The sequence below is a fragment of the Leucopleurus acutus genome, assembly GCF_964270905.1.
Source record: "Leucopleurus acutus genome assembly, chromosome: 15".
In the NCBI taxonomy this organism is placed as follows: domain Eukaryota; kingdom Metazoa; phylum Chordata; class Mammalia; order Artiodactyla; family Delphinidae; genus Leucopleurus; species Leucopleurus acutus.
In genome coordinates, this window is record NC_139157.1 from 48,744,917 (window position 1) to 48,754,696 (window position 9,780).

A 9,780-nucleotide genomic window follows, 5' to 3' on the forward strand; every position below is an offset into this window, starting at 1 on the left:
TGCTACAGTGGTGACAGCAGCTGCACCTGCAGTTGCAGCAGCCTGCTGACTTCTGGGCTGCAACTATGGTGGTGTGACCTTGAAACAAATATTCAAGCTGTGGCCCCTGACTCCTCCTCCAGCCCTTCCAACAATATTGAAAGCATATAATCCCTTTTATTGTATCCCTCTCTTCTTGAAATACCTAGAGAGGTTTCTGTTTCCAGCACTAACTTCTGCTTAATACATATAATATATTTAAAACAGCATATTAAAATTAGTTTTAAAATGTTAGTCAATTTAAAGTTTATTTTAAAATATATTTATAAACATGATATATAGATATGAAAATTATCATGAAAATGATCACCCATGGCTGGATACTAAAGTTGAGGAGACACGGATCTCGTTTAACACTCAGAACCAAGTTGGCACTATTATTACCTACAAGAGAAAACTTTGAGAGGTTAAATGACTTGCCCAGGATCACACAGGTACTAAGTGATTGTTCTGACTCCACCTTTTTTAAACTGGAGAAAGGACTTGGAACTTCATTTGATTGTCATCAAGGATCAGACATCAAGCAGCACCTGAGCTGTGTCCTGAAGAATTAATTGATTTAGCCAGTAAGCTGGGGAGGTGGGGGGGGGGGATTTCTAGGCTGAACGAACAGCATGAGCGAAGGGATGGTGGTGTAAATGAACATCCCTCATCACAGGATCCAATGGAACCTTACAATTCTGGAGAAGAGGGACATGACTGGAAGTGATGCTTGAGAGGTAAGCAGGGATCCAGTCCTGGGAGGCCTTGGAGGCCATGCTGAGGAGATGAAACAATTCTGAAAGCCAGGGGGCCATGGAAGGATTTTACTGATGGCATGGTCTATTTACATGGGAATTTTAGAGAGGTCATTCTGGTAATCTGAGGCGTGATGGGTGGAGTTGTCCAGTAGAGAGCTGGGATAAGGGGCTAGAGCTATGGGAGAGCAATGGGCTGGGGGAGTCTGTAGGTATGTGATGAGAACAGAAACCATCTATCTTTCAATGGTTGATGGTCCACATTGAACAAGACAGTCCACATCGTGATGAGGGCTGGGATCTGGAGGCTGTACATCAGAATATTTTCTCACATGCCAGGGACCCTAAGTCAACCAATCTAACAACTACTCTTAGATTTAGAAGGATGCACGAACACTGTTTTCTCTTAGTCCCCTTCCTTTATCCCCTCCCTATCTGCCCATGTCCCTTCCACCCACTGGCAGAAATACATCTGCACTGTATTTATGTTAAAATGACCTCATTGTATTTCTAAGATGGAAAGTGTGCTGTTAGTGGGCTCCTCTTTAGGAGAACCCAAGACTTGTCTGAGTGGTGGATAGTGTTTGAGCCAGGCCCTTTTAGTTTTCTTCCATTCATTTGTGGAGAAACTGGCACCCTTAGGAAACTGCTTAAATTTTGTTTCATTATTCCCTATGTTTGGATTATGTCCACTCAGTCATTCAACACATACTTACTGTATTCAGTCATTCAACACACCTGCTATATGTCAAAGTTCCTGCCCTCATGGAGATTATATTCTATAGTAGTGATAATATACATATATGATATAGCAGTTTTATATATATATATATATATATATATATATAATATATATATATATTAGGTTGAAGAAAAAACAAGGTGGCATGGTAAGGGGCTAGAGAGTGATGACGACTGATACTTGAGGAGGAGCAGAGGAATCTTCTCAGAAGAGGCAACATTTGAACAGTGACCTGATTGAAGTAAGGAAGTGGCCATATGGTTCTTGGGGAAAGAGGTCTCAGGTAGAGGAAATTGAACTCAGAAACAGAGACTAGATTTGTGGTTACCAGGGGCAGGGGGTGGGGGTAGGGGTAGGGAAAATGGGTGAAGCTGGTCAAAGGGTAAAATTACCAGTTATAAGATGAATAAATTATGGGGATCTAATGTACAGCATAATGAATACAGTTAACAATACTGTATTGTATACTTGAAAGTTGCTAAGAGAGTAGATCTTAAAAGTTTTCACCAAAAAATTATGTGAGGTGATGGATGTGTTTCCTAACCTTACTACAGTAATAATTTTGCCATTTATACATATATCAAGTCATCACATTGTACACCTTAAAATTACACAACGTTATATGTCAATTATATCTCAGTAAAGCAGGGAAAATAAAAGTTACAGGAAAGTTTCCAGACTGTGGCAGGCGGGGCGTTATTTATTTATTTATTTATTTTTGCTCTTGTTGTTTTGTTTTTGGTTTTGGCCGTGCTTTGCAGCTTGTGGGATTTTAGTTCCCCAACCAGGAATCAAACCCAGGCCTTTGGCAGTGAGAGCGTGGAGTCCTAACCACTGGACCACCAGGGAATTCCCTGTTTGGTTTTATTGTTGTGGCTCTTTTATTTGGGACATAATCTTAAATTGAAAAATAAACAGAAAGTCAACGTGAAAAAAAAAAAAAAAGAAGTTCTGAAGTCGAGGGAATAGCAAGCGTAAAGTGCAGGGACCGGGGTGTGTTTGCTGTGTTAGAGGAATGAGCTAGGAGGCCAGTGTGGCCGGAGTGAAGAGTGGTTGAGAAAGAGAGGTAGGAGATGAGTCAGAGAAGCAGCCAGGGTCATGGAAGGACTTTGATTTTATTCTAAGTGTGCTAGGAAGCTGCTGAGCAAGGGAGTGTCATGATCTGAATTTTATATATATATATATTTTTTTTTTCACATAGAAAGCAGAAAAATTATTTATTCCAAAAGATGGCAGAAATAAGAAATTCATCCTGAAAATATATTTTGGTATATATTTTTGGTATAATTCTGGTGAGACAGATTTTCCCTCTGAACATGTTCTCCTACTGACTGCCCCACTGCAGTCTTACCGTGTATAACAGTTTTCAAACACTTCCCTCATTCTCAGTTTGTGAGCAGGCAGGAGCCACCTTCAAACCCACAGGATCCGAGGAGACACAGTAACATTATTTCTCAGAAGGATGGTACTTTCTATCTCGGAACAGTACATAAACATTTTGTGGAGGCAGCACAGTTTAGATTAAATAGACATATCATTCATCAAAATGTAAAGAAGGAGACAGGAAAAAATACTGCATTCTAGAATAAGATATTCAAATGTGGTGGAATGTTTAAGGCAGCTGACGGCCAAAGTGGGCAAGTCAGGGAAGGTGGTCTGGGTATGGAGGTGCTTTTGCATCTAGAGGAGTTCTCTTCGTGACCTCAATGACTGAGCCCTGGTGAGCAGGTCTTCTTCCTCAAGGCCAATGATGTTTGAGGTACCCACCAGATGGTTTCATTTTTCACCTCTGGTCCAAAGAGAGGGTTAAGTTGGACCAGAACTGCAATCAGCCAAAAGAGATAGCAGCAAACTGAACAGGTCACCAAGATGGTGATGGTAATGATGATAACTCCCCAGTTGGGACCCTCAGGGATGAACCCAGGGCACCAAGAAGTCAAGGAAGCCCTAAAACACATTCATCACGACGACAGGCACTGTGAAGCCAGTATACGCCATGGTTGCTGCGGGAGGTGTCAGTCTCCCTGCCCCGCCACCTCACTTTGGTCCCATCCGGAAGTGTCAACTTGAATTATATTTTTCAGAAATGCTTGCCTGCTGTGTGGGGCAAGGGAGGAAGCAAGGGGACCAGTTAGGAGGATGTTGCATAATCTAGCAAGGGATGATGGTTTGGATAAAGAGGTTAGCAGTGGAGGTGGAGAGAAGTGTTCAGAATCAAGCTCTATTATAAAGGCAGAGCAACTAGAATTTTCTGATGAAAAAGGATGTGGAGTGTGAAAACGGGAGAGGAGTTAAAGAAGATACCAAGGGTTTTGGCCTAAGCAACTGGGTGAAAGTAGTGCCATTTACTGAGGTGGGAAGTTCTGGAGAGAAGCAGGATTGAGGGTGGCCATGGTAAGTTTGAGGTGGCTTTTAGATAGGTGATGGAGACATGGAGAAGGTAGTGGTATTAACAAGTCTGGAGTGCTGGGGTGAGGTCAGCTTGGACATATAAATTTGGGAGTCATTAATGTAAGTTTTGAAAGCCATAGGACTAGATCACGGGTTGGGATGCTGTTTTCTGTTTGCCAGCAGAAGGGCAAACAGAAGGTCCAGATAGTAAATATTTTGGGCTTTGTGGGTCATACAGTCGGTCATAGTTACTTAAGTCTGCCACTGTAGTATGAAAGCAGCTGTAGGTAATCTATGAATGAATGAGCATGACTATGTCCCAATAAAACTTTATTTGTAGAAGCAAGTGGCAGGCCAGATTTGGCCCATGGACTGTAGTTTACTAACTCTTGGGCTACATGATGCTACTAGGGAGAGTGTAAAAAGAGAAGAGAGAGCTCAGAGCCCTGGGGCACTCCAACATATAGAGAAAATGGGAGGAAGAGGAGGATCGAAGAGACTGAGATACAGAAAGTGGCAAAGTAAGAGGAAAATCAAGAGACGGGGCTGGCACAGAAGCAAAGGAAGATGTTTCAAGAAGGACAATATGATATTGTGGTGCCAGTAAACACTGTGAAAGATTTTGAAATGAGCGGCCCCCCCGCCCCCACCTGCCAAATAGAATGTCTGTCTAGTATACCCTTTAGGGTTATCTTCATCTTTCATTGTCTTTGAGCTATTTTATAACTTTTTAAGTTGTGGAAAACTGATCATAACCAATGATTCTTGTCCACAGAAATGAATTGCATCCTGTGGAATGCAACTGATTGCGCTGGTGGAATGCAATTACCCTGTGGATAGACCAGTTCTGCATCTATTTGTAAATCTGTTCTAGCATTCCTTATTGCTTTAATACTTGGGCTTCATTGAATTCTTCTTTGAACTGATTATAACATCTTATTAGTTCCCTCATTAATTAATGATTAAAAGAGGGGCTTCTCTGGTGGCTCAGTGGTTAAGAATCCGCCTGCCAATGCAGGGGACACGGGTTCGGGCCCTGGTCTGGGAAGATCCCACATGCCGCGGAGCAACTAAGCCCGTGCACCACAACTGCTGAGCCTGCGCTCTAGAGCCCACGAGCCACAACTACTGAAGCCCGCACGCCTAGAGCCCATGCTCCGCAACAAGAGAAGCCACTGCAATGAGAAGTCCACACACCGCAACAAAAGAGTAGCCCCCGGGCTTCCCTGGTGGCGCAGTGGTTGAGAGTCCGCCTGCTGATGCAGGGGACGCAGGTTCGTGCCCCGGTCCGGGAAGATCTCACATGCCGCAGAGCGGCTAGGCCCGTGAGCAAGGGCCGCTGAGGCTGCGCGTCCGGAGCCTGTGCTCTGCAACGGGAAAGGCCACAACAGTGAGAGACCCACGTACCGCAAAAAAAAAAAAAAAAAAAAGAGTAGCCCCCACTCGCCACAACTAGAGAAAGCCCACACACAGCAACAAAGACCCAACGCAGCCAAAAATAAATAAAATAAATAAATTTTAAAAATAAAATCATTGATGTGTTCATTGTATATTTGTATGCGAGTCATGATTTTACCTTTTATTTTTTATTTATTTATTTTTTATTCATTTTAACATCTTTATTGGAGTATAATTGCTTTACAATGGTATGTTAGTTTCAGCTTCACAACAAAATGAATCAGTTATATATATACATATGTTCCCATATCTCTTCCCGCTTGCGTCTCCCTCCCTCCCACCCTCCCTATCCCACCCCTCCAGGCGGTCACAAAGCACCGAGCTGATCTCCCTGTGCTATGCGGCTGCTTCCCACTAGCTATCTACCTTACGTTTCGTAGTGTATATATGTCCATGCCTCTTTCTCGCTTTGTCACCGTTTACCCTTCCCCCTCCCCATAGCCTCAAGTCCATTCTCTAGTAAGTCTGTGTCTTTATTCCTGTTTCACCCCTAGGTTTTTCATGACATTTTTTTTTCTTAAATTCCATATATATGTGTTAGCATACGGTATTTGTCTCTCTCTTTCTGACTTACTTCACTCTGTATGACAGACTCTAGGTCTATCCACCTCATTACAAATAGCTCAATTTCGTTTCTTTTTATGGCTGAGTAATATTCCATTGTATATATGTGCCACATCTTCTTTACCCATTCATCCGATGATGGACACTTAGGTTGTTTCCATCTCTGGGCTATTGTAAATAGAGCTGCAATGAACATTTTGGTACATGACTCTTTTTGAATTATGGTTTTCTCAGGGTATATGCCCAGTAGTGGGATTGCTGGGTCATATGGTAGTTCTATTTGTAGCTTTTTAAGGAACCTCCATACTGTCCTCCACAGTGGCTGTATCAATTTACATTCCCACCAACAGTGGAAGAGGGTTCCCTTTTCTCCACACCCTCTCTAGCATTTATTGTTTCTAGATTTTTTGATGATGGCCATTCTGACTGGTGTGAGATGATATCTCATTATAGTTTTGATTTGCATTTCTCTAATGATTAGTGATGTTGAGCATCCTTTCATTTGTTTGTTGGCACACTGTATATCTTCTTTGGAGAAATGTCTATTTAGGTCTTCTGCCCATTTTTGGATTGGGTTGTTTGTTTTTTTGTTATTAAGCTGCATGAGCTGCTTATAAATTTTGGAGATTAATCCTTTGTCAGTTGCTTCATTTGCAAATATTTTCTCCCATTCTGAGGGTTGTCTTTTGGTCTTCTCTATGGTTTCCCTTGCTGCGCAAAAGCCTTTAATTTTCATTAGGTCCCATTTGTTTACTTTTGTTTTTATTTCCATTTCTCTAGGAGGTGGGTCAAAAAGGACCTTGCTGTGATTTATGTCATAGAGTGTCCTGCCTATGTTTTCCTCTAAGAGTTTGATAGTTTCCGGCCTTACATTTAGGTCTTTAATCCATTTTGAGCTTATTTTTGTGTATGGTGTTAGGGAGTGATCTAATCTCATACTTTTACATGTAGCTGTCCAGTTTTCCCAGCACCACTTATTGAATAGGCTGTCCTTTCTCCACTGTACATTCCTGCCTCCTTTGTCAAAGATAAGGTGACCATATGTGCGTGGGTTTATCTCTGGGCTTCCTATCCTGTTCCATTGATCTATATTTCTGTTTTTGTGCCAGTACCATACTGTCTTGATTACTGTAGCTTTGTAGTATAGTCTGAAGTCAGGAACCCTGATTCCTCCAGCTCCGTTTTTCGTTCTCTAGATTGCTTTGGCTATTCGGGGTCTTTTGTGTTTCCATACAAATTGTGAAATTTTTTGTTCTAGTTCTGTGAAAAATGCCAGTGGTAGTTTCATAGGGATTGCATTGAATCTGTAGATTGCTTTGGGTGGAAGAGTCATTTTCACAATGTTGATTCTTCCAATCCAAGAACATGGTATATATCTCCATCTATTTGTATCATCTTTAATTTCTTTCATCAGTGTCTTATAATTTTCTGCATACAGGTCTTTTGTCTCCTTAGGTAGGTTTATTCCTAGATATTTTATTCTTTTTGTTGCAATGGTAAATGGGAGTGTTTTCTTGATTTCACTTTCAGATTTTTCATCATTAGTGTATAGGAATGCAAGAGATTTCTGTGAATTAATTTTGTATCCTGCTACTTTACCAAATTCATTGATTAGCTCTAGTAGTTTTCTGGTATCATCTTTAGGATTCTCTATGTATAGTATCATGTCATCTGCAAACAGTGACAGGTTTACTTCTTCTTTTCTGATTTGGATTCCTTTTATTTCCTTTTCTTCTCTGATTGCTGTGGTTAAAACTTGCAAAACTATGTTGAATAATAGTGGTGAGAGTGGGCAACCTTGTCTTGTTCCTGATCTTAGTGGAAATGCTTTCAGTTTTTCACCATTGAGGATGATGTTGGCTGTGGGTTTGTCATATATGGCCTTTATTATGTTGAGGAAAGTTCCCTCTATGCCTACTTTCTGCAGGGTTTTTATCATAAATGGGGGTTGAATTTTGTCAAAAGCTTTCTCTGCATCTATTGAGATGATCATATGGTTTCTCTCCTTCAATTTGTTAATATGGTGTATCACGTTGATTGATTTGCGTATATTGAAGAATCCTTGCATTCCTGGAATAAACCCCACTTGATCATGGTGTATGATCCATTTAATGTGCTGTTGGATTCTGTTTGCTAGTATTTGGTTGAGGATCTTTGCATCTATGTTCATCAGTGATATTGGCCTGTAGTTTTCTTTCTTTGTGACATCCTTGTCTGGTTTTGGTATCAGGGTGATGGTGGCCTCATAGAATGAATTTGGGAGTGTTCCTCCCTCTGCTATATTTTGGAAGAGTTTGAGAAGGATAGGTGATAGCTCTTCTCTAAATGTTTGATAGAATTCGCCTGTGAAGCCATCTGGTCCTGGGCTTTTGCTTGTTGGAAGATTTTTAATCACAGTTTCAATTTCAGTGCTTGTGATTGGTCTGTTCATATTTTCTATTTCTTCCTGATTCAGTCTTGGCAGGTTGTGCCTTTCTAAGAATTTGTCCATTTCTTCCAGGTTGTCCATTTTATTGGCATAGAGTTGCTTGTAGTAATCTCTCATGATCTTTTGTATTTCTGCAGTGTCAGTTGTTACTTCTCCTTTTTCATTTCTAATTCTATTGATTTGAGTCTGCTCCCTTTTTTTCTTGATGAGTCTGGCTAATGGTTTATCTATTTTGTTTATCCTTTCAAAGAACCAGCTTTTAGTTTTATTGATCTTTGTTATCATTTCCTTCATTTCTTTTTCATTTATTTCTGATCTGATATTTATGATTTCTTTCCTCCTGCTAACTTTGGGGTTTTTTTGTTCTTTCTCTAATTGCTTTAGGTGCAAGGTTAGGTTGTTTATTCGAGATGTTTCCTGTTTCTTAAGGTAGGATTGTATTGCTATAAACTTCCCTCTTAGAACTGCTTTTGCTGCATCCCATAGATTTTGAGTCGTCGTGTCTCCACTGTCATTTGTTTCTAGGTATTTTTTGATTTCCTCTTTGATTTCTTCAGTGATGACTTTGTTATTAAATAGTGTATTGTTTAGCCTCCATGTGTTTGTATTTTTTACAGATCTTTTCCTGTAATTGATATCGAGTCTCATAGCGTTGTGGTCGGAAAAGATACTTGATACAATTTCAATTTTCTTAAATTTACCAAGGCTTGATTTGTGACCCAAGATATGATCTATCCTGGAGAATGTTCCATGAGCACTTGAGAAAAATGTGTATTCTGTTGTTTTTGGATGGAATGTCCTATAAATATCAATTAACTCCATCTCGTTTAATGTATCATTTAAAGCTTGTGTTTCCTTATTTATTTTCATTTTTGATGATCTGTCCATTGGTGAAAGTGGGGTGTTAAAGTCCCCTACTATGAATGTGTTACTGTCGATTTCCCCCTTTATGGCTGTTAGTATTTGCCTTATGTATTGAGGTGCTCCTATGTTGGGTGCATAAATATTTACAATTGTTATATCTTCTTCTTGGATCGATCCCTTGATCATTATTTGGTGTCCTTCCTTGTCTCTTGTAACATTCTTTATTTTAAAGTCTATTTTGTCTGATATGAGAATTGCTACTCCAGCTTTCTTTTGGTTTCCATTTGCATGAAATACCTTTTTCCATCCCCTTACTTTCAGTCTGTATGTGTCTCTAGGTCTGAAGTGGGTCTCTTGTAGACAGCAAATATATGTGTCTTGTTGTTGTATCCATTCAGCCAATCTGTGTCTTTTGGTGGGATCATTTAGTCCATTTACATTTAAGGTAATTATCGATATCTGTGTTCCCAGTCCCATTTTCTTAATTGTTTAGGGTTCGTTATTGTAGGTCTTTTCCTTCTTTTGTGTTTCTTGCCTAGAGAAGTTCCTTTAGCAGT

At 40.3% G+C, this 9,780-nt stretch overlaps 1 pseudogene across 1 annotated transcript; it reads right to left on the reverse strand.

Annotated features, from left to right (window-relative positions):
• Nucleotides 1-3,256: 3,256 nt before the first annotated feature.
• LOC309971896 (V-type proton ATPase subunit e 1-like) lies at nucleotides 3,257-3,516 on the reverse strand (annotated as a pseudogene). The gene has a single exon. The product of its transcript is annotated as a V-type proton ATPase subunit e 1-like (transcript).
• Nucleotides 3,517-9,780: the final 6,264 nt, after the last annotated feature.